We start from the raw sequence: 25,233 nt of genomic DNA, 5'->3' as shown, positions 1-25,233 counted from the left end.
AGCAAAGAGAGCTTCACTGCAAGTTTAAACGCAGCCAAAACCTCTCAGACAAACAGAAGCTAAACGATGTCAAAGTTAGCGTAAGGAGGGCTATGCGTGAAGCGTTCGGTGAATTCGAAAGTAAAATTCTATGTACCGACTTGACAGAAAATCCTAGAAAGTTCTGGTCTTACGTTACATCAGTAAGTGGCTCGAAACAGCCCAGACACTCTGGGATGATGATGGCACTTTAACAGAGGTTGACACGCAGAAAGCTGAAATACTAAACACCTTTTTCCAAAGCTGTTTTACAGAGGAAGACCGCACTGCAGTTCCTTCTCTACATCCTCGCACAAACTAAAAAATGGCTGACATCGAAATAAGTGTCCAAGGAATAGAGAAGCAACTGAAATCACTCAACAGAGGAAAGTCCACTGGACCTGACGGGATACCAATTCGAGTCTACACAGAGTACGCGAAAGAACATGCCTCCCTTCTAACAGCCGTGTACCGCAAGTCTCTAGAGAAACGGAAGGTTCCAAATGATTGGAAAAGAGCACAGGTAGTCCCTGTCTTCAAGAAGGGTGGTCGAGCAGATGCGCAAAACTATAGACCTATATCTCTGACATCGATCTGTTGTAGAATTTTAGAACATGTTTTTTGCTCGCGTATCATGTCATTTCTGGAAACCCAGAACCTACTCTGTAGGAATCAACGTAGATTCCGGAAACAGCGATCGTGTGAGACCCAACTCGCTTTAGTTGTTCATGAGACCCAGAAAATATTAGATACAGGCTCCCAGATAGATGCCATTTTCCTTGACTTCCGGAAGGCGTTCGATACAGTTCCGCACTGTCGCCTGATAAACAAAGTAAGAGCCTACGGAATATCAGACCAGCTGTGTCGCTGGATTGAAGAGTTTTTAGCAAACAGAACACAGCATGTTTCCAGAGTTTCCAGAGTTCGAGTCTCGGTCCGGCACACAGTTTTAATCTGCCAGGAAGTTTCAGAACACAGCATGTTGTTCTCAATGGAGAGACGTCTACAGACTTTAGAGTAACCTCTGGCGTGCCACACGGGAGTGTTATGGGACCATTGCTTTTCAAAATATATATAAATGACCTAGTAGATAGTGTCGGAAGTTCCATGCAGCTTTTCGCGGATGATGCTGTAGTGTACAGAGAAGTTGCAGCATTAGAAAATTGCAGCGAAATGCAGGAAGATCTGCAGCAGATAGGCACTTGGTGCAGGGAGTGGCAACTGACCCTTAACATAGACAAATGTAATAAACTGCGAATACATAGAAAGAAGGATCCTTTATTGTATGATTGTGTGATAGTGGAACAAACATTGGTAGCAGTTACTTCTGTAAAATTTCTGGGAGTATGCGTGCGGAACGATTTGAAGTGGAATGATGATATAAAATTAATTGTTGGTAAGGTGGGTGCCAGGTTGAGATTCATTGGGTGAGTCCTTAGAAAATGCAGTCCATAAGCAAAGGAGGTGGCTTACAAAACACTCGTTCGACCTATACTTGAGTATTGCTCATCAGTGTGGGATCCGTACCAGATCAGGTTGACGGAGGAGATAGAGAAGATCCAAAGAAGAGCGGCACGTTTCAAAAATAAATGTTCAAATGGCTCTGAGCACTATGGGACGTAACTGCTGAGGTCATCAGTCCCCTAGAACTTAGAATTACTTAAACCTAACTAACCTAAGGACATCACATACATCCATGCCCGAGGCAGGATTCGAACCTGCGGCCGTAGCGGTCGCGCGGTTCCAGACTGTAGCGCCTAGAACCGCTCGGTTCAAACTCAAGTGGCAGACTCTGCAAGAGAGGCGCTCTGCATCGCGGTGTAGCTTGCTGTCCAGGTTTCAAGGGGGTGCGTTTCTGGATGAGGTATCGAATATATTGCTTCCCCCTACTTATACCTTCCGAGGAGATCACGAATGTAAAAGTAGAGAGATTCGAGGACGCATGAAGGCTTTCCGGCAGTCGTTCTTCCCGCGAACCATACGCGACTGGAACAGGAAAGGGAGGTAATGACAGTGGCACGTAAAGTGCCCTCCGCCACACACCGTTGGGTGACTTGCGGAGTATAAATGTAGATGTAGATGTGTAGATGTGCGCTGATGTTAGCCTAGAATACCTTGAAGGCGACAAACAAGCCTTTACCAACAACTCAGTAAGTTTGAACTAAATCGTGTAATAGACTACGAGGAGATGGATGTTTCTCCTCCGATTGCGCAGAAACACTTGGCAGGAACGTAGCCACTGTACATGACTGACGGCAGCGGTGGTCACGGACAGGTACGGTAACGAGAAGACCGGGCTCCGGACGGCCACACGCCACTACCGAGAAAGAAGACCATTGCGTTGAGCGTATGGTTCTGGCGCTCGTACTGCATCTGCAGCAGCTGTTTGAGCAGCAATTGGTAACACAGTGACACAACGAACTGTTACACATCGATTCAGAGTCAGATGCCCTTAGCGTGCATTCCAGTGACCCCAAACCATCGCCATTTGCGACTTCAGTGGTGTCGAGAGAGAGCTCATTGAAGAGCAGGGTCTGTTGTGTTTTTTTTATGAAAGCCGGTTTTGCCTCGGTGCCAGTGATGGCTGTGTGTTGGTTAGGAGGAGGCCAGATGAGGGCCTTTAGCCAACCTATCTGTGTCTTAGACACACTGGAACCACACCTCAAGTAATTGTCTGGGTTGTGATTTCGTGTGACAGCGTGAGCACTCTCGTGGTTATCCCACCTACCCTGACTGCAAATAAGTAGGTCACTCTGGTGATTCGACCTGCTGTGCTGCCATTCATGGACCGCAATCCATGGTGTCTTTTCCAACAAGATAACGCTCGCCCATGTACCGCCATTGTAACACAACATGCTCTACAGAGTGCCGACATGTTTTCTTGGCCTCATCTACACTATGTGATCAAAAGTATCCGGACACATGGCTGAAAATGACTTACAAGTTCGTGGCGTTCTCCATCGGTAATGCTGGAAGTCAGGATGGTGTTGGCCCACCCTTGCTATGATGACAGCTTCCACTATCGCAGGCATACGTTCAATCAAGTGCTGGAAGGTTTCTTGGGCAATGGCAGCCCATTCTGGAAGGAGTGTTGCACACTGGAGAGGTATCGACGTCGGTCGGTGAGGCCTGGCACGAAATTGGCATTCCAAAACATCCCAAAGGTATTGTGTAGGATTCACGTCAGGACTCTGTGCAGGCCAGTCCATTACAGGGATGTTACTGTTGTGTAACCACTCTGCCACAGGCCGTGCATCATGGACAGATGTTCGGTCGTGGTGATGCAATCGCCATCCCCGAATTTGGAAGCAAGAAGGTGCTTAAAGCATCAATGTAGGCTTTTGCTGTGATAGTGCCACGCAAAACAACAAGCGGTGCAAGCCCTCTCCATGAAAAACACGACGAGACCATAATACCACCGCTTCCGAATTTTGCTGTTGGCACTACACACGCTGGCAGATGACGTTCACCGGGCATTCGCCATACCCACACCCTGCCATCGGATCGCCACATTATTTATCGTGATTCGTCACTCCACTGTTCAGTCGTCCACAGTTTACCCTCCTTACACCAAGCGAGGCGTCGTTTGGCATTTACCGGCGTGATGTGTCGCTTATGAGCAGCTGCTCGCCACGAATTCCAAGTTTTCTCGCCTCCCGCCTGTCATAGTAGTTGCAGTGGATCCTGAAGCAATTTGGAATTCGTGTGTGATGGTCTGGATAGATGTCTTCCTATTACACATGACGACCCTCTTCTACTATCGGCGGTCTCTGTCAGTCAACAGACGAGGTCGGCTTGTACGCTTTTGTGCTGTACATGTGCTTCCAAGTTTCCAATTCACTATTACTTCGGAAACAGATGAGCTAGGGATGTTTAGGAGTGTGGAAATCTCGCCTACAGACGTATGACACAAGTGACACCCAATCACCCGACCACGTTCGAAGTTCGTGAGTTCCTTGGAGCACCCCATTCTGCTCTCTCACAATGTCTAATGACTACTGAGGTCGCTCATATGGAGTACCTGGCAGCAGGCGGCAGCACAAAGCAGCTAATATGAAAAACGTATGTTTTTGTGGATGTCCGGATACTTTTGATCACACAGTGCATCAACAAGATCTGTCTCCAATAGAGCACATGAGGGATATCATTAGGCGACAACCCCAGCACTGACATTTCTGCAGCAGTATCACGATGACGACGACGAGGATCGTCGCAGGCTTCGAGATGTGCATTTCTAACTTGGCCACAGAAACCGAGCAGCAGTCAGTGCGTTGTCATCACAGTAGATCTCCAGTCAAGACGAAGTTCAAGCAGACTGTGTCGATGCAGGAAGTGATGTGGACGTGTTCTGGGACAGGAAGGGCATTCTGCTCATTGACTTTCTGCCCAGAGGTGAAACAGTGTATGCTGACCGTTACTGCGAAAAAATGCGGAAACTGCGACGTGCCATTCAGAACGAGAGGGGTGGAATGCTTACAGCAGGTGGTGTGCTGCTGCGTGACAATGCTCGTCCGCACACGGTTCGGTGCACAGCAACTGTTCTGCAGAAATTCGACCGTGAGCTGCTCGATCATCCAGTATACAGTCCTGGCCTTGCTCCCAACGATTTCCATCTTCTCGGGCACCTCAAGAAATTCCTGTCCTGTATGCCAGCGTTTAGTCAACGACTCTCACGCGCTGGTTCAATTCACAGGCGGTAGACTTCTATCACACAGGGATAGAAAAGTTGATCCCGTGATATGACAAGTGTGTCAATTCTTTTGGTGACTATGTCGAAAAATAACTCACCATTGCTGTACCTATTACCAAGAAAGGTTTTAATGTGACTATGTTGTCTTTGTTAAAAAAAAAATACGGATCTTTACTTTCTGGATGGGCCATATACACTATGTGATCAAAAGTATCCGGACACCCCCAAAAAACATTGTTTTTTTCCTATTAGGAGCATTATGTTGCCACCTACTGCCAGGTACTCCATATCAACGACCTCGGTAGTCATTAGACATCGTGAGAGAGCAGAATGGGGTGCACTGTGGAACTCACGGACTTCAAACATGGTCAGGTGATTGGAAGTCACTTGTGTCATACGTCTGTACGCGAGATTTCCGCACTCCTAAACATTCCTAGGTCCATTTTTTCCGATGTGATAGTGAAGTGGAAACGTGAAGTGACACGAACAGCACAAAAGCGTACAGGCCGACCTCGTCTGTTAACTGACAGAGACTGCGACAGTTGAACAAGGTCGTTATGGATAATAGGCAAACATCTTTCCAGACCATCTCACAGGAATTACAAACTGCATTACGATCCACTGCAAGTACTATGACAGGCGGGAGGTGAGAAAACTTGGATTTCATTGTTGAGCAGCTGCTCTTAAGCCACACATCAAGCCGGTAAATGCCAAACGACGCCTCGCTTGGTGTAAGGAGCGTAAACATTGAACGACTGAACAGTGGAAAAACGTTGCGTGGAGTGACGAATCACGGTAAACAATGTGGCGAACCGATGGCAGGGTGTGGGTATGGCGAATGCCCGGTGAACGTCATCTGCCAGCGTGTGTACTGCCAACAGTAAAATTCGGAAGCGGTGGTGTTATGATGTGGTCGTCTTTTTCACGGAGGGGGTTTCACCGCTTGTTGTTTTGCATGGCACTGTCACAGCACAGGCCTAAAAAAAATGGTTCAAATGGCTCTGAGCACTATGGGACTTAACATCTGAGGTCATCAGTCCCCTAGAACTTAGAACTACTTAAACATAACTAACCTAAGGACATCACACACATCCATGCCCGATACAGGATTCGAACCTGCGACCGTAGCGGTCAAGCGGTTCCAGACTGAAGCGCCTAGAACCGCTCGGCCTGCACAGGCCTACATTGATGTTTTAAGCACGTTATTGCTTCCTACTGATGAAGAGCGATTCGGGGATGGCGATTGCATCTTTCAACACGATCGAGCACCTGCTCATAATGCACGGCCTGTGGCGGAAAGGCTTACACGACAATAATATCCCTGTAATGGACTGGCCTGCACAGAGTCCTGACGTGAATCCTTTAGAGCACCTTTGGGATGTTTTGGAACTCCAGTTTCGTGCCAGGCCTCACCGATCGACATCGATACCTCTTCTGAGTGCAGCACTCCGTGAAGAATGGGCTGGCATCGCCCAAGAAACCTTTCAGCACCTGATTGAACGTATGCCTGCGAGAGTGGAAGCTGTCATCAAGGCTAAGGGTGGGCCAACACCATACTGAATTCTATTATTACCGATGGAGAACGCCTGGAACTTGTAAGTCATTTTCAGCCAGGTGTCCGGATACTTTTAATCACATAGTGTACTTACGGTTCCAGGGATCCATTAAAAACAGTGGCATGTTTAGTGAGCGTAAGCTGGCCGTGCGCGGCCTCAATGCCGACTTTCGCTGTTCTTTGAGAGTAGCCGCTCGTAAAGGAACTGCAGCTCGGTTGCTGCTTTGTTTCGACAGCTGGCGAGGCGAGGATTCTGATGGTACCATCGTCGTCGCTGATAGTGTTGCTTCTTTGATCAGTAGAAGCTTGTAGTCTTTCTTTGCGACCATCCATGCCTTTTACGTGTAGGTAAACGTAAATTAGACGTTTTTTGTCACATGTTGTAAGTGGTGTTTTAACAAATAGAGGCATCTCGTTGAGCCAGATATGACGTAACGTTGAGTCTGTCGTCTAAAACTCATCAAGAATATCGCGTAAGTGCTGCCAGTCGTCGGACGGTGCTGTATCAAGAATTTGTTCACTGGTCGACTCTTGTTGAGGGCCTCAATTTTGTGACTTGCACACCCTTTTTAATATGGTGTTTTTTAGAATGTGGTACTTGTTTTGCATTAGTATGTTTATACTAATGTCCAACACTAAAACAATTTTAAAAAAAAAGAGTAAACCGCCATTTGACTGTGTACTGTTATACATTGAAACTGGTATAGGCACGCGTATTCGAATACAGAGATATGTAAACAGGCAGAATACGGCGCTGCGGTCGGCGACGCCTATATAAGACAGCAAGTGTCTGGCGCAGTTGTTAGATCGGCCACTGTTGCTACAATGGCAGGTTATCGAGATTTAAATGAGTGGTGTTATAGTCGGCGCACGAGCGATGGGACTCAACATCTCCGAGGTCGCGATGAAGTGGGGATTTTTCCCGTACGACCATTTCACGAGTGAACCGTGAATATCTGGAATCCGGCAAAACATCAAATCTCCGACATCGCTGCGGCCGGCAAGAAATCCTGCAAGAACGGGACTAACGACGATTGAAGAGAACCGTTCAAAGTGCCAGAAGTGCAACCCTTCCGCAAATTGCTGCAGATTTCACTGGTAGCCCATCAAGTGTCAAGTGTGCGAACCATTCAACGAAACATCATCGACATGGGCTATCGGAGCCAAAGGCTCACTCGTATACCCTTGATGACTACACAACGCAAAGCTTTACACCTTGCTTGGGCCCGTCAACACCCACATTGGACTGTTGATGACTTCAAACATGTTACCTGGTCGGATGAGGCTCGTTTCAAATTGTGTCGAGCAGATGGACGTGTACGTGTATGGACAGCCCAATGAATCCATGGACCCTGCATGTTAGCATGGGACTGTTCACGCTGGTGGAGGCTCTGTAATGGCGTGGAGTGTGTGCAGTTGGAGTGATACGGGACCCCTGAAACAATGCTAGATACAACTCTGGCAGGTGTCTCGTATGTAAGCATTCCGTCTGATTACCTTCATTCATTCCTGTTCATTGTGCATTCCAACGGACTTATGCTATTCCAGCAAGACAATGCTCCACCCCACACGTCCATCGTTTCTACAGAGTGGCTCCAGGGACACTGTTCTGAGTTTAAACACTTCCGCTGGCCACCAAACTCCACAGACATGAGGACATGAACATTATTGAGCATATCTGGGATGTCTTGCAACGTGCTGTTCAGAAAAAGATCTGCACCCCTCTCCCTCCCCGTACTCTTAATGATTTATCTACATCTAAATCTACATCTATATTTATACTCCGCAAGCTACCCAACAGTGTGTGGCAGAGGGCACTTTACATGGCACTGTCATTACCTCCATTTCCTGTCCCAGTCGCGTATGGTTCACGGGAAGAACGACTGCCAGAAAGCCTACGTGCGCGCTCGAATCTCTCTAATTTTACATTCGTGATCTTCTCCGAAGGTATAAGTAGGGGGAAGCAATATATTCGATACCTCATCCAGAAACGCACCCTCTCGAAACCTGGACAGCAAGCTACACCGCGATGCTGTGGGCAAAGTCTACTGGAAGTAAAAACATATTGCTCCTACAAATAGAGGCTGTAAGAATAATATCTTCGAGCAAGAAATTCGACCACTGTTGACCCATTTTCAAGCAGTTGTGAACAGTGACAATATTTAGCAAGTATATTTTCAACTTTCTTGTCTACACGAAAGAAAATATAGTATCCTTCTGTAAGAGACAGGAGATTCACAACTGCAACACACGAAATAAGGCCGACATTGACATCCCAAGCTGCCACCTAACTAAGACACTGGACGGCTTTCCCATAGCAATCCTGAGGATATTCAACCACCTACCACCGGATGTTGAAACACTACCACCGAGGATATTCATACTAGACTGGCGCGTGAGCTCAAGCAACAGCCACCATATTCTGTAAATGAATTTTTCTCTACAAGTGGAACTGTTGACTCTTCAACATAATTCCTTCACACGTGAAGCCACAAACTGGAAACATTTAAGAGCTATAAAGTGTTGTTCGCAACCACTATTTATAAAATTAGTGTTGTGTAATGCTTCTTGTTTGCTACCTTAGTTTTAGTAATGGTTTTAGTAGATAATCACTACGATGTGACGCAATCTGACCAGTCATGGTCGTTGAACGATGTTGTCTCAGTAATGATAACCTCAGACTTCTCGTAGGTGATGTAGTTATGTACAGTGAAATACAGTCCGATCGAAGCTGTACAAATATTCACTGAGACCCATGATAAGATTTCAAAGTGGTACAAATATTGGCAATTTGCTTTAAATGTTCAAAACTGGAAAACTGCGCACTTCACAAAACGAAAAAAATAGTATCCTTTGAATATAATACCAGTGAGTCACAGGTGAAATCTGCAAACTCATACAAATACTTGGGTGTAACACTTAGAAGTGACTGGAATTGGAATGATCACATTGGCTGCTCGTAGATAAAGTAAGTGATAGACTTACTGGTAGAATTCGAGGGAAATGCAATCAGTCTACAAAGGAGATTGCTTACAAATCACTCGTGCAACTCATCCTAGAATACGAAGTGCTACCAAAACATCCGAGAATTTCATTTTACTGGTCAAACCAGTGGCAGTACATTCCGCGGCTAGATGTCTACATGTACATGTCTTAGTTACTGCAGCACAAAGTTGTGTCATCTTTGACGCATGCAGTTGTGAGTTGTAGTGGTGCATGTCAGGGCGTGAATGACCAACGGATTTGCATTAAATTCTGTATGAAGCTGAAAAAACTGCAGCTGAAACCCACCATATGCTGACAGAGGCATTTGATGAGAGTGCACTGCGTCAAGCAAGAACATTTAAGCGGTGCAAGCGCTTCAGGAAATGCCCAGAATCTGTGGCATATGACAAACATTCTGGTCGACCGTCAACACATAAAGCACCAGAAACGATCATGCTATTCATGAAGACTGACGCTGACGTTTGTTGTGTGGGGCGCTCAACTGCGTGGTTATCAGCGCCAGTACAAATTCCGAACCTTTGCTCAGTCCAATCTTGCCACTTTCATGAATGTTGATGAAATAATGAGGACAACACAAACACCCAGTCATCTCGAGGCAGGTGAAAATCCCTGACCCCGCCGGGAATCGAACCCGGGACACATGAAGACTGAAGGTAGACACTTCACAATGTTTGTAACAAACTTGGGCTGTCGTCCAGCACATGTCAACGAATTCTAGACAATGAGATGAACATGAGACAAATTGGAGCGGCGTTTGTCCCTCATCTTCTCAGCATCGACCAACAAAACCTCAGGATTCAGACATGCTCTGGACTGCAACAAAGAGTTCAAGATGTCCAAATTCTTATCTAGAGTCATCACAGGTGATGAACCTTGGATCTAGGGTTATGACAATGAAACCAAGTACCAATCAGCGCAACAGAAAACGCCATCTTTTCCAATGCCGCAAAGAGCTCGGCGAGTTCGCAGCAACATGAAGTTAATGCTGATGAGTTTTTCAACATTCAGGGACAAATGTATTAGGAGTTTGTTCCACCTGGTCACATTGTCAATAGGCAGTTTTACTGTGTGGTTGCCGGCCGAAGTGGCCGTGCGGTTATCGGCGCTGCAGTCTGGAACCGCGAGGCCGCTACGGTCGCATCTTCGAATCCTGCCTCGGGCATGGATGTGTGTGATGTTCTTAGGTTAGTTAGGTTTAACTAGTTCTAAGTTCTAGGGGACTAATGACCTCAGAAGTTGAGTCCCATAGTGCTCAGAGCCATTTGAACCATTTGAACTGTGTGGTTTTGAGATGAGTAAGAGAAAATATTCAGAACAAACGGTCAAAGTCCTGGAAAAAGAAAGACAGTTGGTTCTCCATAACAATGCAGCCCTTCACACCTCGCTTGTTGTGAACGAATTCCTGGTCAATAACAATCTGGTAACGGTCCCTCACCCTCCCTACTCGCCAGATATAGCCCCGAGCGACTTCTACCTGTTCCCAAAGATGGAAATCGCGTTGAAATGGCGACGTTTTGGCTCGTTTAAAGACATCCAAGTGGAATCGCAACGGGTCCCGAAAACCATTCAGCCTGCGGACTTCCAGGATCGCTTCCAAAAATCGGAACAACACTAGAATCACTGTATACGTGCCTGAGGTGACTACTTTGAAGTTTATGGAGAACGTTAGGACGTAAGTATAGAGTTTTCTGAATTTTATAATGTAATTCTCGGATATTTTGGGTAGTATTTTGCACTACTCAAGGATGTGCATCTAATAGGAAATAGAGCTAGCTGGGGATATTGAACATATGCAAAGAAGGGCAGCACGAATGGTGACAGGTTTGTTTGACTCACAGGAGTGTGTCACTGAGGTGTTGAAACAAGTGAACTAGGAGACTCATGAAGATAGATGGAAATTATCCAAGAAAATCTATTAACAAAGTTTCAAGAACTGCTTTTAAATAATAACTCTAACACTACCCGCTCCCATAGGGATCACGAGGGTAAGATTAAATTAATTATGGAACACAAAGAGACATATAATAATCATGTTTCCCACGTTCCACGCATGAATGGAACGGGAAAAGCCGTAATAACTGGTACAGTGGGACACATTCTCTGCCATACACTTCACAGTGGTTCGCAGAGTATAGACGTAGATGTAGCAGTAGAAATTAAATAAACAGTTGCAGAATCATTACATCCTCTGAACATGGCGAAAAATAATGTTGCGGTTAGATTAGATTTATATTAGATTCCATACTTTTTCCATAGATCATGAATACGACATTTCGTAATTATGTGGGACATGTCAGTTTAACAGCAGGTGTCTTTGTACGCCATAATTCAAGTTTTTTCTTGTAAAATTACTAATTTATATTTAAAAATTGATCAACTGAGTAGAAGAAGTAGTCATTCACAAATTCTTTTAATTTGTTTTTAAATGTTGGTCGGCTCTCTGTCAGACTTTTGATGCTATTTGGTGAGAGACCAAAGACTTTTTTGGCAACATAATTCACCTCTTTCTGTGCCAAAGTTAGATTTAACCGAAAGTAGTGAAGATCGCCTTTTTCCTAGTGTTGTCGCTTTTGAATTGAGATGGGTTAATAATAACAAATTTCATAAATGAACATATACTGGGTGGTCCATTGATAGTGACCAGGCCAAATGTCTCACGAAATAAGCATCAAACGAAAAAACTACAAAGAACGAAACTGGTCTAGCTTGAAGGGGGAAACCAGATGGCGCTATAGTTGGCCCGCTAGATGGCACTGCCATAGGTCAAACGGATATCAACTGCGTTTTTTTTAAAAATAGGAACCCCCATTTTTATTACGTATTCGTGTAGTACGTAAAGAAATATGAATGTTTTAGTTGGACCACTTTTTTCACTTTGTGACAGATGGCGCTGTAATAGTCACAAACGTATAAGCACGTGGTATCAGGGTAACATTCCGCCAGTGCGGACGGTATTTGCTTCGTGATGCATTACCCGTGTTAAAATAGACCGTTTACCAATTGCGGAAAAGGTCGATATCGTGTTGATGTAAGGCTATTGTGATCAAAATGCCCAACGGGCGTATACTATGTATGCTGCTCGGTATCCTGGACATCATCCAAGTGTCCGGAACGTTCGCCGGATAGTTACGTTATTTAAGGAAACAGGAAGTGTTCAGCCACATGTGAAACGTCAACCACGACCTGCAACAAATGATGATGCCCAAGTAGGTGTTTTAGCTGCCGTCGCGGCTAATCCGCACATCAGTAGCAGACAAATTGCGCGAGAATCGGGAATCTCAAAAACGTCGGTGTTGAAAATGCTACATCAACATCGATTGCACTCGTACCATATTTCTATGCACCAAGAATTGCATGGCGACGACTTTGAACGTCGTGTACAGTTCTGCCAGCGGGCACAAGAGAAATTACGGGACGATGACAGATTTTTTGCACGCGTTCTATTTACCGACGAAGCGTCATTCACCAACAGCGGTAACGTACACCGGCATAATATGCACTATTGGGCAACGGAAAATCCACGATGGCTGCGACAAGTGGAACATCAGCGACCTTGGCGGGTTAATGCATGGTGCGGCATTATGGGAGGAAGGATAATTGGCCCCCATTTTATCGATGGCAATCTAAATGGTGCAATGTATGCTGATTTCCTACGTAATGTTCTACCGATGTTACTATAAGATGTTTCACTGCATGACAGAATGGCGATGTACTTCCAACATGATGGATGTCCGGCACATAGCCCCCGTGCAGTTGAAGCGGTATTGAATAGCATATTTCATGACAGGTGGACTGGTCGTCGAAGCACCATACTGCCATGGCCCACACGTTCACCGGATCTGACGTCTCCGGGTTTCTTTCTATGGGGAAAGTTGGAGGATATATGCTATCGTGATCCACCGACAACGCCTGTCAACGTGCGTCAGCGCATTGTCAGCGCATGTGCGAACATTACGGAAGGCGAACTACTCGCTGTTGAGAGGAATGTCGTTATACGTATTGCCAAATGCATTGAGGTTGAAGTTGACGGACATCATTTTGAGCATTTATTGCATTAACGTGATATTTACAGGTGATCACGCTGTAACAGCATGCGTTCTCAGAAATGATAAGTTCACAAAGGTACATGAATCACATTGGAACAAGCGAAATAAAATGTTCAAACGTACCTATGTTCTGTGTTTTAAATTAAAAAACCTACCTGTTATCTGCTGTTCGTCTAAAATTGTGAGCCATATGTTTGTGACTATTACAGCGCCATCTATCACAAAGTGAATAAAGTGGTCAAACTAAAACATTAATATTTCTTTACGCATTACACGAATATGTAATAAAAAATGGGGGTTCCTACTTAAAAAAAACCGCAGTTGATATCCGTTTGACCTACGGCAGCGCCATCTAGCGGGCCAACAATTGCGCCATCTGGTTTCCCCCTTCAAGCTGGACAAGTTTTGTTCTTCGTAGTTTTTTCGTTTGACGCTTATTTCGTGAGATATTTGGCCTGGTCACGATCAATGGACCACCCTGTATATTGTGAAGCTACTGTGAATTTCCCTAGTCTCTTAAATAAATGTCTGCAAGATGATTTCGGCTGGGCTGCAGTTTTTATCCTGATTGCAGGCGTTGGGGCAATGAATGCTTTTTTATGATGAATTACCTCAAAATATAGTACCATACGAAAGCAGTGAGTGAAAATAGGCATATTACGCTAATTTACTTACATGTTCATCGCCACAATTTATGATAATGCAAATAGCATAAGTAGATGAACTGAAATGTTTGAGCAGTGAGTTTCTTCAACCCAATCTCTCATCAGTGCACACCCCAAATTCTATATTTTTTAATGTTACTGTGCCATTTACTGTGCAGAGCTGTATCTACTCTGTTTTACCAAAATTTAATGGGAGTTCATTTGCAGAAAATGACTTAATAATTTTCTGAAAGACATAATTTACAATTTCCTCAGCTAATGGACGTGATCACTATGCTCATATCATCAGCAAAAAGAATAGCTTTGCATCTTCGTTAATACAGAGTGGCAAGCCATTAATATAGATTAAGAACAATAAGAGATACAAGATTGAACCTTTTAGAACCTCATTGTTGATACCTCCCCAGTTTGAGTAATCTGCTGAACTTTGCACATTACATGAACTGTTTTCTTCAACCTTCAGTACTCTTCCAGTTAAATATGAATTCAACCATTTGTGCTCTCTCTCACTCATTCCACAACACTTAAGCGTATCTAGATAAATTCCAAGATTTACACAATTAAAAGCTTCTGAGAGAGCACATAAAATCCCAGTTGGTGACATTTGGCTATTCAGAGCATTTAATATTTGATCAGTGAAAGCACATACAGCACTTTCTGTTGAAAAGCGTTTCTGAAATCCAAATTACCATTATGTTTGAACTTTATTTTTACAGATATGTGAAGCTACTCTTGAATACATTGCTTTTCCAAGAATTTTGGAAAAAAACTATGAGAAGTGAGATTGGGTGGTAGTTATTGGCGACAGACCTATCTCCCTTTTTTTGCAATGGTTTAACAATAGCATATTTAAATCTATCAGGAAAATGACCTGTTTCAGTGAGTTATTACTTATGTGGATGAGAATCCTACTTACCTGTTGGGAACAAGCTTTTAGTAATTGCATAGGTACATTTCTACTTAAGTAATGGTGGCAGTCACTATCAGTGTAGTTGAGGTTAAATTGTATATATATATATATATATATATATATATATATATATATATATATATATATATATATATACTGTTAAAATGTGCACTTGAGAGAAAAGTTATGTTTCGATTTCATGTGTGAAATGAAGACTGCACAGAGTTTTGTTATATTGTAGTGCTAATAACATTAATAAACCGAAGAACATCTGGAAATACTTATCAGGTTAATAATCTACACAAAACAGTCATGACACAACTACTTCAAACCCCAAAGACAAGTATTTTTATAAATTTCATTTTATTCTATACTACAATGTTATTATCTCTCATTGGAATACTGTACCAATAAAATCATGATCTTAATATTTGCAAATTTCAGAAACTGTGTATGATTATTTGTACTTATAATTGGGTGGTAACGTTAGACTAGTCATATGAGCAAACTAGTACCCATTAAAGCCCGGGAGTATGGTTCATTTTGCCAGGTATGTAACTAAATTTGTTGTTGGACAGAGGATTTATTAGTAGGGAGGAGACAGCATATTATTTTGGATGAACGGTCATCGACAGAAGTAGAGGTAACTTCAAGTATGCCACAGGAAAGTGTATTGCGAAGATTTACTGAAATGGAAAATGTTTGAGATTCTTGCCAATTATATGAGAATTGAATACAAATTCCAGGAGACAGTAAACAAGAATGAAGACACGACTAATAATATCGCAAACAATATTTCTAAATATCATTAATGTTCCATGTACACTATTTTGACAGTTATAACAAGGTTTTGATAACAACACAGACAAACTATTAGAGAGGCATTTATAACAGATACAGGTCCATACTGATTCAGTACAGCAAGGATCTACATTAACTTTCACAATCACATTTTTCTTGCTTTTCGTTTAGACATTTGCTGTTACATTTCAATCCTGATAGAATATGAATAAATTTTATGCATCAAGTCCTTGAGGTGTGTGCAGTGTCAGATTTGTTTTATGTATCTATCGATCAAGCAGATTAGTGAACAGGCTGATACATCTCCATATCTTGTACTTATAACTTGTTATTTAGGAGTTTGACACTAACTTATGATTTTGTTTACAGAATTAACATTTATGATTAATAACATGAGTATTTTGTTGGCCTTGACTCACCATGTCAGTTCATGCATAACTTTTGATTGATAATAACAATGTAAAAGTGATTGGTACTTCAATGTTTTTCTTCAAGTGAAGATTTTTTATTGTATAAAAACATGTTAATCAAAATAAAACAAAGCTGGCATTATTGTATATGGCTGCTTATTGTTATGTACATGCAGATAGATAACAAACAATAACCTTTGAACTAATGCTGATGTATACACCTGTGGGCAACAGTAGTGCCTCCAGCGCTAACGACGTATGTGGCAGGAGCTGAGTATGCTGAAAGTGCTAACGTCGTATATACACATTTCGAGGCCATTTTAGTAAACACACGCTGTAAAACACATTGTATATGTGGACAACTGACACACAAGTCCAGCTCTTTTCCACTACTTGCATGAAAAAAGAACATATGCCATAGGTAGAGTTCGCATGTACAGGAAAAGTTTGCCAAAACTTGAAGGCAAACTGCACAGAGGTAAGATGGAATTTAGGTCAACAGACATTACAGTGGCTTTTAAGTGGCGTGACAAGAGTAGTGAATGTGTGTTGACGACATGCCTTACAGCTGCAATTAAATCAGCTGTAAAAGTGGTCCATCAAACTAATGTTGCTACCAAAAAACAGGATGACAGCGGTCTTTGGGCCCAGTGGACAAACACGACATGCTAAATAGCTTAACGGAATGTGTTGGCAAAACACAGATGTGGTACAAAAAAAAACTCTTTTTTTCACTCCTTAGAAAAGTGTGTGCTGAATTCCCACGTTAATTATAAGGTTCATATCGGAAAGAATAGCCTACTTCAGTCACAGAAATTTCATCTCAGCTTCATTTGTGAGAGTTTAGAGACATAAGACCAAGAAATAAAGAAAATCCACTGCAGTTTCGAAAAAGGCACATTCCAAGCACCGTTGAGCCATCACTAGAACAACATGGACCTGTAAGGAGGTGCATCATATGCAGTAAGAACAAAAGAAAAAAATACTAAAGGAATCCCATTACCACTGTAAATAATGTGTGTGGGACTGTGTATTGTGACTTGTTTCGAAACATATCAAAGAAAAAATTGTGATATTTGCTTCTTTGTAATATTACCTTTGTAATATTACAATAAGGAACAAGCAAAATAGAATTTATTTTAAGAACTTACAGGTCAGAATAAATACAAAAGATCCTTCGATCATGACTCCACTACGGCAGGCGTTGCCATGTGGAATGTCCCAACTGCACACAGATGTTCGCATAGTTACGGCGCACTCGGCAGTGAAAGTGTTAGGAGAAATGAGAAAGAGGAATGCTAAAATATGTGAAAATAGAACAAGGGAGGATTTGTACAAAAGAAACTAAAAAGTTACACAAGACGACATACTATGCAAAATTTTCACATATTATTATTTGCTGAACAGTTGTTTATGTATAATAAGCTTAACTGTAAACTAGAAAACCAACAAAGAATTTTGTGAAACGTGTGCTAAAAGGTTATAAACATGATGGCAAACTACAAAAATATGTCTCAGTCTCAGTTCAGCATTAGTTCATCAATCGTCAGTAACTGTCAGTCGGTCGTATCAGTAGTAAGCTATATCATGTCTACATTTCTGGCTCAATACAGTTTATTTACTGTTTGACTATTTTTTGTAGTAAAGACCAAGACAGCAACGAGGCATAAATGTTTTTATTTGCGTTCAAATCCCACGACTGGACTTCATCGCCTAGACGAGGTAAGTACGCTAAAATAGTTATTACAATGTGGTAGTCTGCAAATATTTAGTAATGCATTATAACAGTGTGTAGATCTGCTGAAGAGTGGTCAGGTTTAATAGTAGTAAATATCACATTATAGTTTGGACCCCTGCTGTTCATGATGTACATTAGTGACGTGCATGACAATAGTAATCTCAGACATTTTGCAGGTGATGTAGTTATCCATGATGAGGTATTACCTGAAAATAATCTGTGGAAATATAGGCAGATCTCGATAAAATTTCAAAAGGTAGCAGAGACTGAAAACTTGCTTTAAACGTACAGAAATGTAAAAAGGTCCATTCACAAAAATAGTACACACATCAAAAAAAGTTTTGCATCACATTGGTTCCGAGAGTTCCGAAACCTGTACAGAAAATTGGAATAGAGATAAACATAAACATCATTACCGCCCTTTTTACTGCTCATGAAAACCACACATTGCATGTTGTACCACCATACAGCGAGACCTTAAGAGGTGGTGATCCAGATTGGTGCACACACCGATACCTATAACACCCAGTAGCACGTCCTCTCGCATTGACGCATGCCTGTATTCGTCGTGGCATACTATCCACAAATTCATCAAGGCACTGTTGCTCCAGATTGTTCCACTCCTCAACTGCGATTCGGCGTAGGTCCCTCAGAGTGATTGGTGGGTCTCATCGTCCATAAACAGTCCTTTTCAATTTTTCCGGGCATGTTTGATAGGGTTCATGTCTGGAGAACATGCTGGCCACTAGTCGAGCGATGTCGTTATCCTGAAGGATGCCATTCACAATATGTGCACGATGAGGAGCGCGAATTGTCGTCCATGAAGACGAATGCCTCGCCTACATGCCGCCGATATGGTTGCACTATCAGTCGGAGGATGGCATTCAGGTATCGTATAGCCGTTACGGCGCATTCCATGACCACCAGCGGCGTACGTCGCCTCACATAATACCACGCCAAAACAGCATGGAGCCTCCACCTTGTTGCACTCGCTGGACAGTGTGTTTAAGGCGTTCAGCGTGACCGAGTTGCCTTAAAACACGTCTCCGACGATTGTCTAATTGAAAGCATATGCGACACTCATCAGTGAAGAGAATGTGATGCCAGTCCTGAGTGGTCCATTTGGCTTGTTGATGGGCCCATCTGTACTGTGCTGCATGGTACTGTGGTTGCAAAGATGGACCTCGCCATGGACATCGGGAGTGAAGTTGCGCATCATGGAGCATATTGCACACAGTTTGAGTCGTAACACGACGTCCTGTGGCTGCATGAAAAGCATTATTCAACATGGTGGCGTTGCTGTCAGAGTTCCTCCGAGTCATAATACGTACGTAGCGGTCATCCACTGCAGTAGTAGCCCTAGGGCAGCCTGTGCGAGGCATGTCATCAACAGTTCCTATCTCTCTGCGTCTCTTCCATTTCCAAACAACATCGCTTAGGTTCACTCTGACTGGACACTTCCCTTGTTGAGAGCCCTTCCTGGCACAAAGTAACAATGCGGACGCGATCGAACCGCGGTGTTGACCGTCTAGGCATGGTTGAACTACAGACAACACGAGCCGTGTACCTCCTTCCTGGTGAAATGACTGGAACTCATCGGCTGTCGGACCCCCTCCATCTGATAGGCGCTGCTCAAGCATGGTTGTTTACATCTTTGAGCGGGTTTAGTGACATATCTGAACAGTCAAAGGGACTACTGTGCCTGTGATACAATATCCACAGTCAACGTCTATCTTTAGGAGTTCTGAACCGGGGTGATGTAAAACTTTTTTTGGTGTGTGTGTAGTATCCTATGAATACTGCATGGGGGCTTAATTAAATATTATGCAAATAATTTTTAATTTTTTTTTTAGTCGCTGTATGTGCGGGTACGAAGTCTCGTAACCGGTTGGCCCTGATTGGTATTAGTACGCAATCTGACTGCATAGAACAACAACAAAGAATCAAACAAAATTTCCGTTAACACAATTAATTAATTAAGTCCCCAGCAACTATAAAAGCTACGAAATAACAAAGCACAAGTGTAGCTGTTCTGTGTGTGGAAGTGTGATTCAACGTACACATCTGGCATGGTTCTTCCTCAATACGACAAGATGCTTTAAACGCCATCTACAATGAAGTAATTAAAAAAAACCAAAAATACTATAATTGCACATAAAAACCAGAATTACACTCTAATACATGAACACGAGCCAGATGCTTTGTTGACTGAACCTGTGACCAAGAGGTATTATTGTTTAAGACATTGAAATAATTAAAAAAAGGAATTTCTTTACCTTCATATATATTGACGAAAAGTACACTCTAGTCCATCAAAGCAATATGACAACATCTGAACAAGCACTCTCCATGGGAACTTCTCAACAACGACACGCTACTGCAACATCTCCACAAGCACTCTCTACCACCGCTTCTCGACGAGCACTCTCCACTACTTCAGAACAAGAACTGCCTGTGGAGGCGGCTGAATAATACTCTCTGGCGCAATCTCTGGCACTGTGACTCAGTGCAGCCACCTTTCAATACATCATCAGTGACTCAACCCCCCCCCCCCCAAAAAAAAAAGACCTGGCTGTGACAAACTGCAGGGATATGAAATGGAATGATCAGTCTTAGTGGCAGGGCACAGACTTCAGATAATTGGTGGGACGCTGGTAAAATTCAGTCAGTCGACAAACCACACTTCCTGTATACCACTGGAAGGTACATTTCTATCTTAGAATCTTTCTCGAGTGTGCGGTACCTATATCAAACAGGACTTTGAGGAGATATTGAATGTAACACAACATATATGGTTTTCTCAGCCAATTGCGGATGAAAAAAAATTGTAATTTGTTGTGGGGGCATCGTGGAATATTCCCGTTTCAGTCCCTATAGTTTCGTGAAATTCCAAGAGGTGGTGGTGCTATACATCTGTAATGGAGGTGTGTTCAAAACAGAAGTTGTCCCCGAGTTTCTTTTGGCGGAAAACTGCACTGCAGATTTTTATAAGCGCTTGGAGAATGTCTACAGAGACCTGGCAGTGTAAAAAAGCACGGTGAGTCGTTGGTTAAAGCGTATCTCATCATCGCAACAAGATTACACTAACCTGTCCGATTTCTTGCGTACCAGCCAGCCGCACACAGCTGTGACTCCTGCAAGCCTCAGACACCTGAGAGCAGCTCGCAAAACTTCATTGGACCATTCTCCCTCATCCACATACATCTACGAACTTCCACCTGTTTGCCCCAAAGAAAGATGCACTGCATAGGAAGCAGTAAATGATCGGGAGTTTATTAATGCAGCAAGAGGTTGACTGTGACATCGACCCATAGAGTGGTACCATGTGGACATACAGGCTCTCCCAGTAAGATAGTGTAAGGTCGCTGCACTGAATGGAAATTATGTTGAAAAATACACTCCTGGAAATGGAAAAAAGAACACATTGACACCCGTGTGTCAGACCCACCATACTTGCTCCGGACACTGCGAGAGGGCTGTACAAGCAATGATCACACGCACGGTACAGCGGACACACCAGGAACCGCGGTGTTGGCCGTCGAATGGCGCTAGCTGCGCAGCATTTGTGCACCGCCGCCGTCAGTGTCAGCCAGTTTGCCGTGGCATACGGAGCTCCATCGCAGTCTTTAACACTGGTAGCATGCCGCGACAGCGTGGACGTGAACCGTATGTGCAGTTGACGGACTTTGAGGGCGTATAGTGGGCATGCGGGAGGCCGGGTGGACGTACCGCCGAATTGCTCAACACGTGGGGCGTGAGGTCTCCACAGTACATCGATGTTGTCGCCAGTGGTCGGCGGAAGGTGCACGTGCCCGTCGACCTGGGACCGGACCGCAGCGACGCACGGATGCACGCCAAGACCGCAGGATCCTACGCAGTGCCGTAGGGGACCGCACCGCCACTTCCCAGCAAATTAGGGACACTGTTGCTCCTGGGCTATCGGCGAGGACCATTCGCAACCGTCTCCATGAAGCTGGGCTACGGTCCCGCACACCGTTAGGCCGTCTTCCGCTCACGCCCCAACATCGTGCAGCCCGCCTCCAGTGGTGTCGCGACAGGTGTGAATGGAGGGACGAATGGAGACGTGTCGTCTTCAGCGATGAGAGTCGCTTCTGCCTTGGTGCCAATGATGGTCGTATGCGTGTTTGGCGCCGTGCAGGTGAGCGCCACAATCAGGACTGCATACGACCGAGGCACACAGGGCCAACACCCGGCATCATGGTGTGGGGAGCGATCTCCTACACTGGCCGTACACCACAGGTGATCGTCGAGGGGACACTGAATAGTGCACGGTACATCCAAACCGTCATCGAACCCATCGTTCTACTATTCCTAGACCGGCAAGGGAACTTGCTGTTCCAACAGGACAATGCACGTCCGCATGTATCCCGTGCCACCCAACGTGCTCTAGAAGGTGTAAGTCAACTACCCTGGCCAGCAAGATCTCCGGATCTGTCCCCCATTGAGCATGTTTGGGACTGGATGAAGCGTCGTCTCACGCGGTCTGCAAGTCCAGCACGAATGCTGGTCCAACTGAGGCGCCAGGTGGAAATGGCATGGCAAGCCGTTCCACAGAACTACATCCAGCATCTCTACGATCGTCTCCATGGGAGAATAGCAACCTGCATTGCTGCGAAAGGTGGATATACACTGTACTAGTGCCGACATTGTGCATGCTCTGTTGCATGTGTCTATGTGCCTGTGGTTCTGTCAGTGTGATCATGTGATGTATCTGACCCCAGGAATGTGTCAATAAAGTTTCCCCTTCCTGGGACAACGAATTCACGGTGTTCTTATTTCAATTTCCAGGAGTGTAGTTTTTTAGCCAAAAAAATGGGGAATAATACGATATGGTTATCTACAAATAAGAACAGCTTCCAAATAAGCTATGCATCCCCATTCACGTTACTGAATGAGGTTTTATATTCTGTTGTAAAAATCTGGAACACAATATTAGCAGACATCACACAGCAAGTTGAAAATCCCCAGTTGTTCGAAAAACGAAGTAAAACAGTACCTCATCACCCACTCCTACAATTTAACAGAATAGTTGGATTTAGCAATGCAAATTGAATAGTTTCACATAACTCCGACATTTATGACAACACATGTTGATGCTGTGTATATAAAGACAGCTGACAGTGTAGTTGTATAAGTGCTTTGTTCAAAATGTTAGATAACAGCAGCAGTTGAGCAGTGTAAGAGAAGGAGCAGTGGCATTTAGTATACTCTATAGAACTAGCCCGTAGTTAATAAATGATCTGATTCATTCCACGTGAATGAGGATCTCCTTTATGACAGCATTATGGCACATGTATGAATGAAATGTATTCAGTTTATGGGAAATCCAACTAGAAATGCTTGCAGGAAGAATCAGAATGTCAGTAAATGCAATAAACACACACTTTATTACTAAACACAGACATACAAAGAAACACGTGCATATGATACAATTGTTCACAATGAACTGAATGAGTCGAAGTATTCTCCCTGCGGGAGACAAAACTCGCTACCAAAATTCTTGCTTTTTACCATTTCAAATCATCGATTGTGATGTCCCCCACGAGTTTTTGTGATATTTGATGGAATACTGTTGTATGTGAGATTTTATTTCTGTCTTTCAGCATTGCATATGAATGGTTTTTCTTTGGTGCTTGCCGAGGTGACCATAATTTCTTTGGACAAAAGTGGGATTTCACAACTTTTCTTGTCCAAAAAGGGGGGCATTCTCATTAAATGCCACTTTTAATTCCAACATTTCCTCTTCCTCTGGAAATGTAGCCTTTACTGATCTGAGTATTACAATTACAGAAAAATGGGTGATTTATTCACGAGAAAGAGGTTCAAAAATTGAACAAGTCAGCAACATGATGGTCCACCAATGGCTCTTATGCAGCAGTTATTTGGCTTGGCTTTAATGGACAGAGTTGTAGGATGTCCTGAGGGATACTGCACAAAATTCTGTCCATCTGGTGAGGTAGATGGTAAAAACCGCGAGGTGGTGGGGAGGACCTGTTAATAATGCTCCAAACGTTCTAAATTGGGGAGAGGTGCAGCGACCTGGCTGGCCAAGGTACTGTTCGGCAAGCCCAAATATAAGCAATAGGAACTCTCACAGTGTGTGAGTGGGCATTATCCTGTTGAATTGTATGGCCATGACGGCTTGCCATGAAAAGCAACAAAACTAGCGTAGAATATCATCAATGTATCGCTGTCCAGTAAGGGTGCTGCAGATGACAACAAAAGGGGTCCTGCTATGAAAAGAAATGGCACCCTAGCCCATCATTCCTGGCTGTGAGGCCGTATGGTGGGCGACAGTCAGGTTGGTATCCCACTGTTTTCTGGGGCATCTCCAGACAAATCTTCAGCTGCAGATCTCATTGACTGGAGTAGAATTATCTTCAGTGACGAGTTCCACTTTAAACTAAGCTCTGATGACCAGTGAAAACGAGTTTTGAGATACCCCTGACAGCAGTGCCACACCAAAAAATTGTTGCCCATCATGCGGTCCAATATCCAGGAATGATGGTCTGAAGCACCATTTCTTTTAATGGCAGGGTCCCTTTGGTTGTCATCCACAGTACCATTACAGAACAGCGGTATGTTGACGATATTCTACTCCCCATTTGTTATCCTTCATGGCAAGCTATCCTGTCCTTACATTTCAGCAAAATAATGCCCTCCCACACATGGCGAGAGTTTCTACTGTTTGTCTTCTTGCTCGCCAGACTCTTACTTTGGCCAGCAAGGTCACTGCATCTCATCCCAAACTGAGAACGTTTGGAGCATTGTGGGAAGAACCTTGCAATCATCTCAAGATTTTGACAATGTAACACGCCAATTGGACAGAATTTGGCATGATATTCTCAAAATGCTGTCCAAAAACTCTGTCAGTCAATGCCAAGCCGAATAACAGCAGTCTGCGTAAGGGCCAGAGGTGGACCAATGCAATACTGACATTCTGTTTGTGAAGCTCTTTCTCTTGCTAAAACATTCAGTTTTTCTGATATTGTGACCATATTTTGTCTGTGTATGTACAACAGATCTACCAATTTCCATTCCATTCAGATAATACCTTCATGGTAGCAGTAGTAGTGTGGTGGTGGTGGTGGTGGTGGTGGTGGTGGTAGTAGTAGTAGTAGTAGTAGTAGTAGTAACTTTATTCATATGTAGATCTCTTTTTACAAGGATATAGGACATGTCAAAGTACTTACAAATTTAGAACAATTTAAAATAAGCTAATTCATATATACATATATTTACAGACTTCTAGTTAGAGACAATCATTCGATTTACTCCTAGTATACATTACGTTTCTTACAAATAACTTATTAAATAATATAATTCCACACCGTTCACTCATATCTCACTATGTCACTCCACATGCACTACAC

This window comes from Schistocerca cancellata, chromosome 1 (assembly GCF_023864275.1).
Source record: "Schistocerca cancellata isolate TAMUIC-IGC-003103 chromosome 1, iqSchCanc2.1, whole genome shotgun sequence".
NCBI lineage: Eukaryota > Metazoa > Arthropoda > Insecta > Orthoptera > Acrididae > Schistocerca > Schistocerca cancellata.
Note: the sequence above shows the minus strand (reverse complement) of the source record.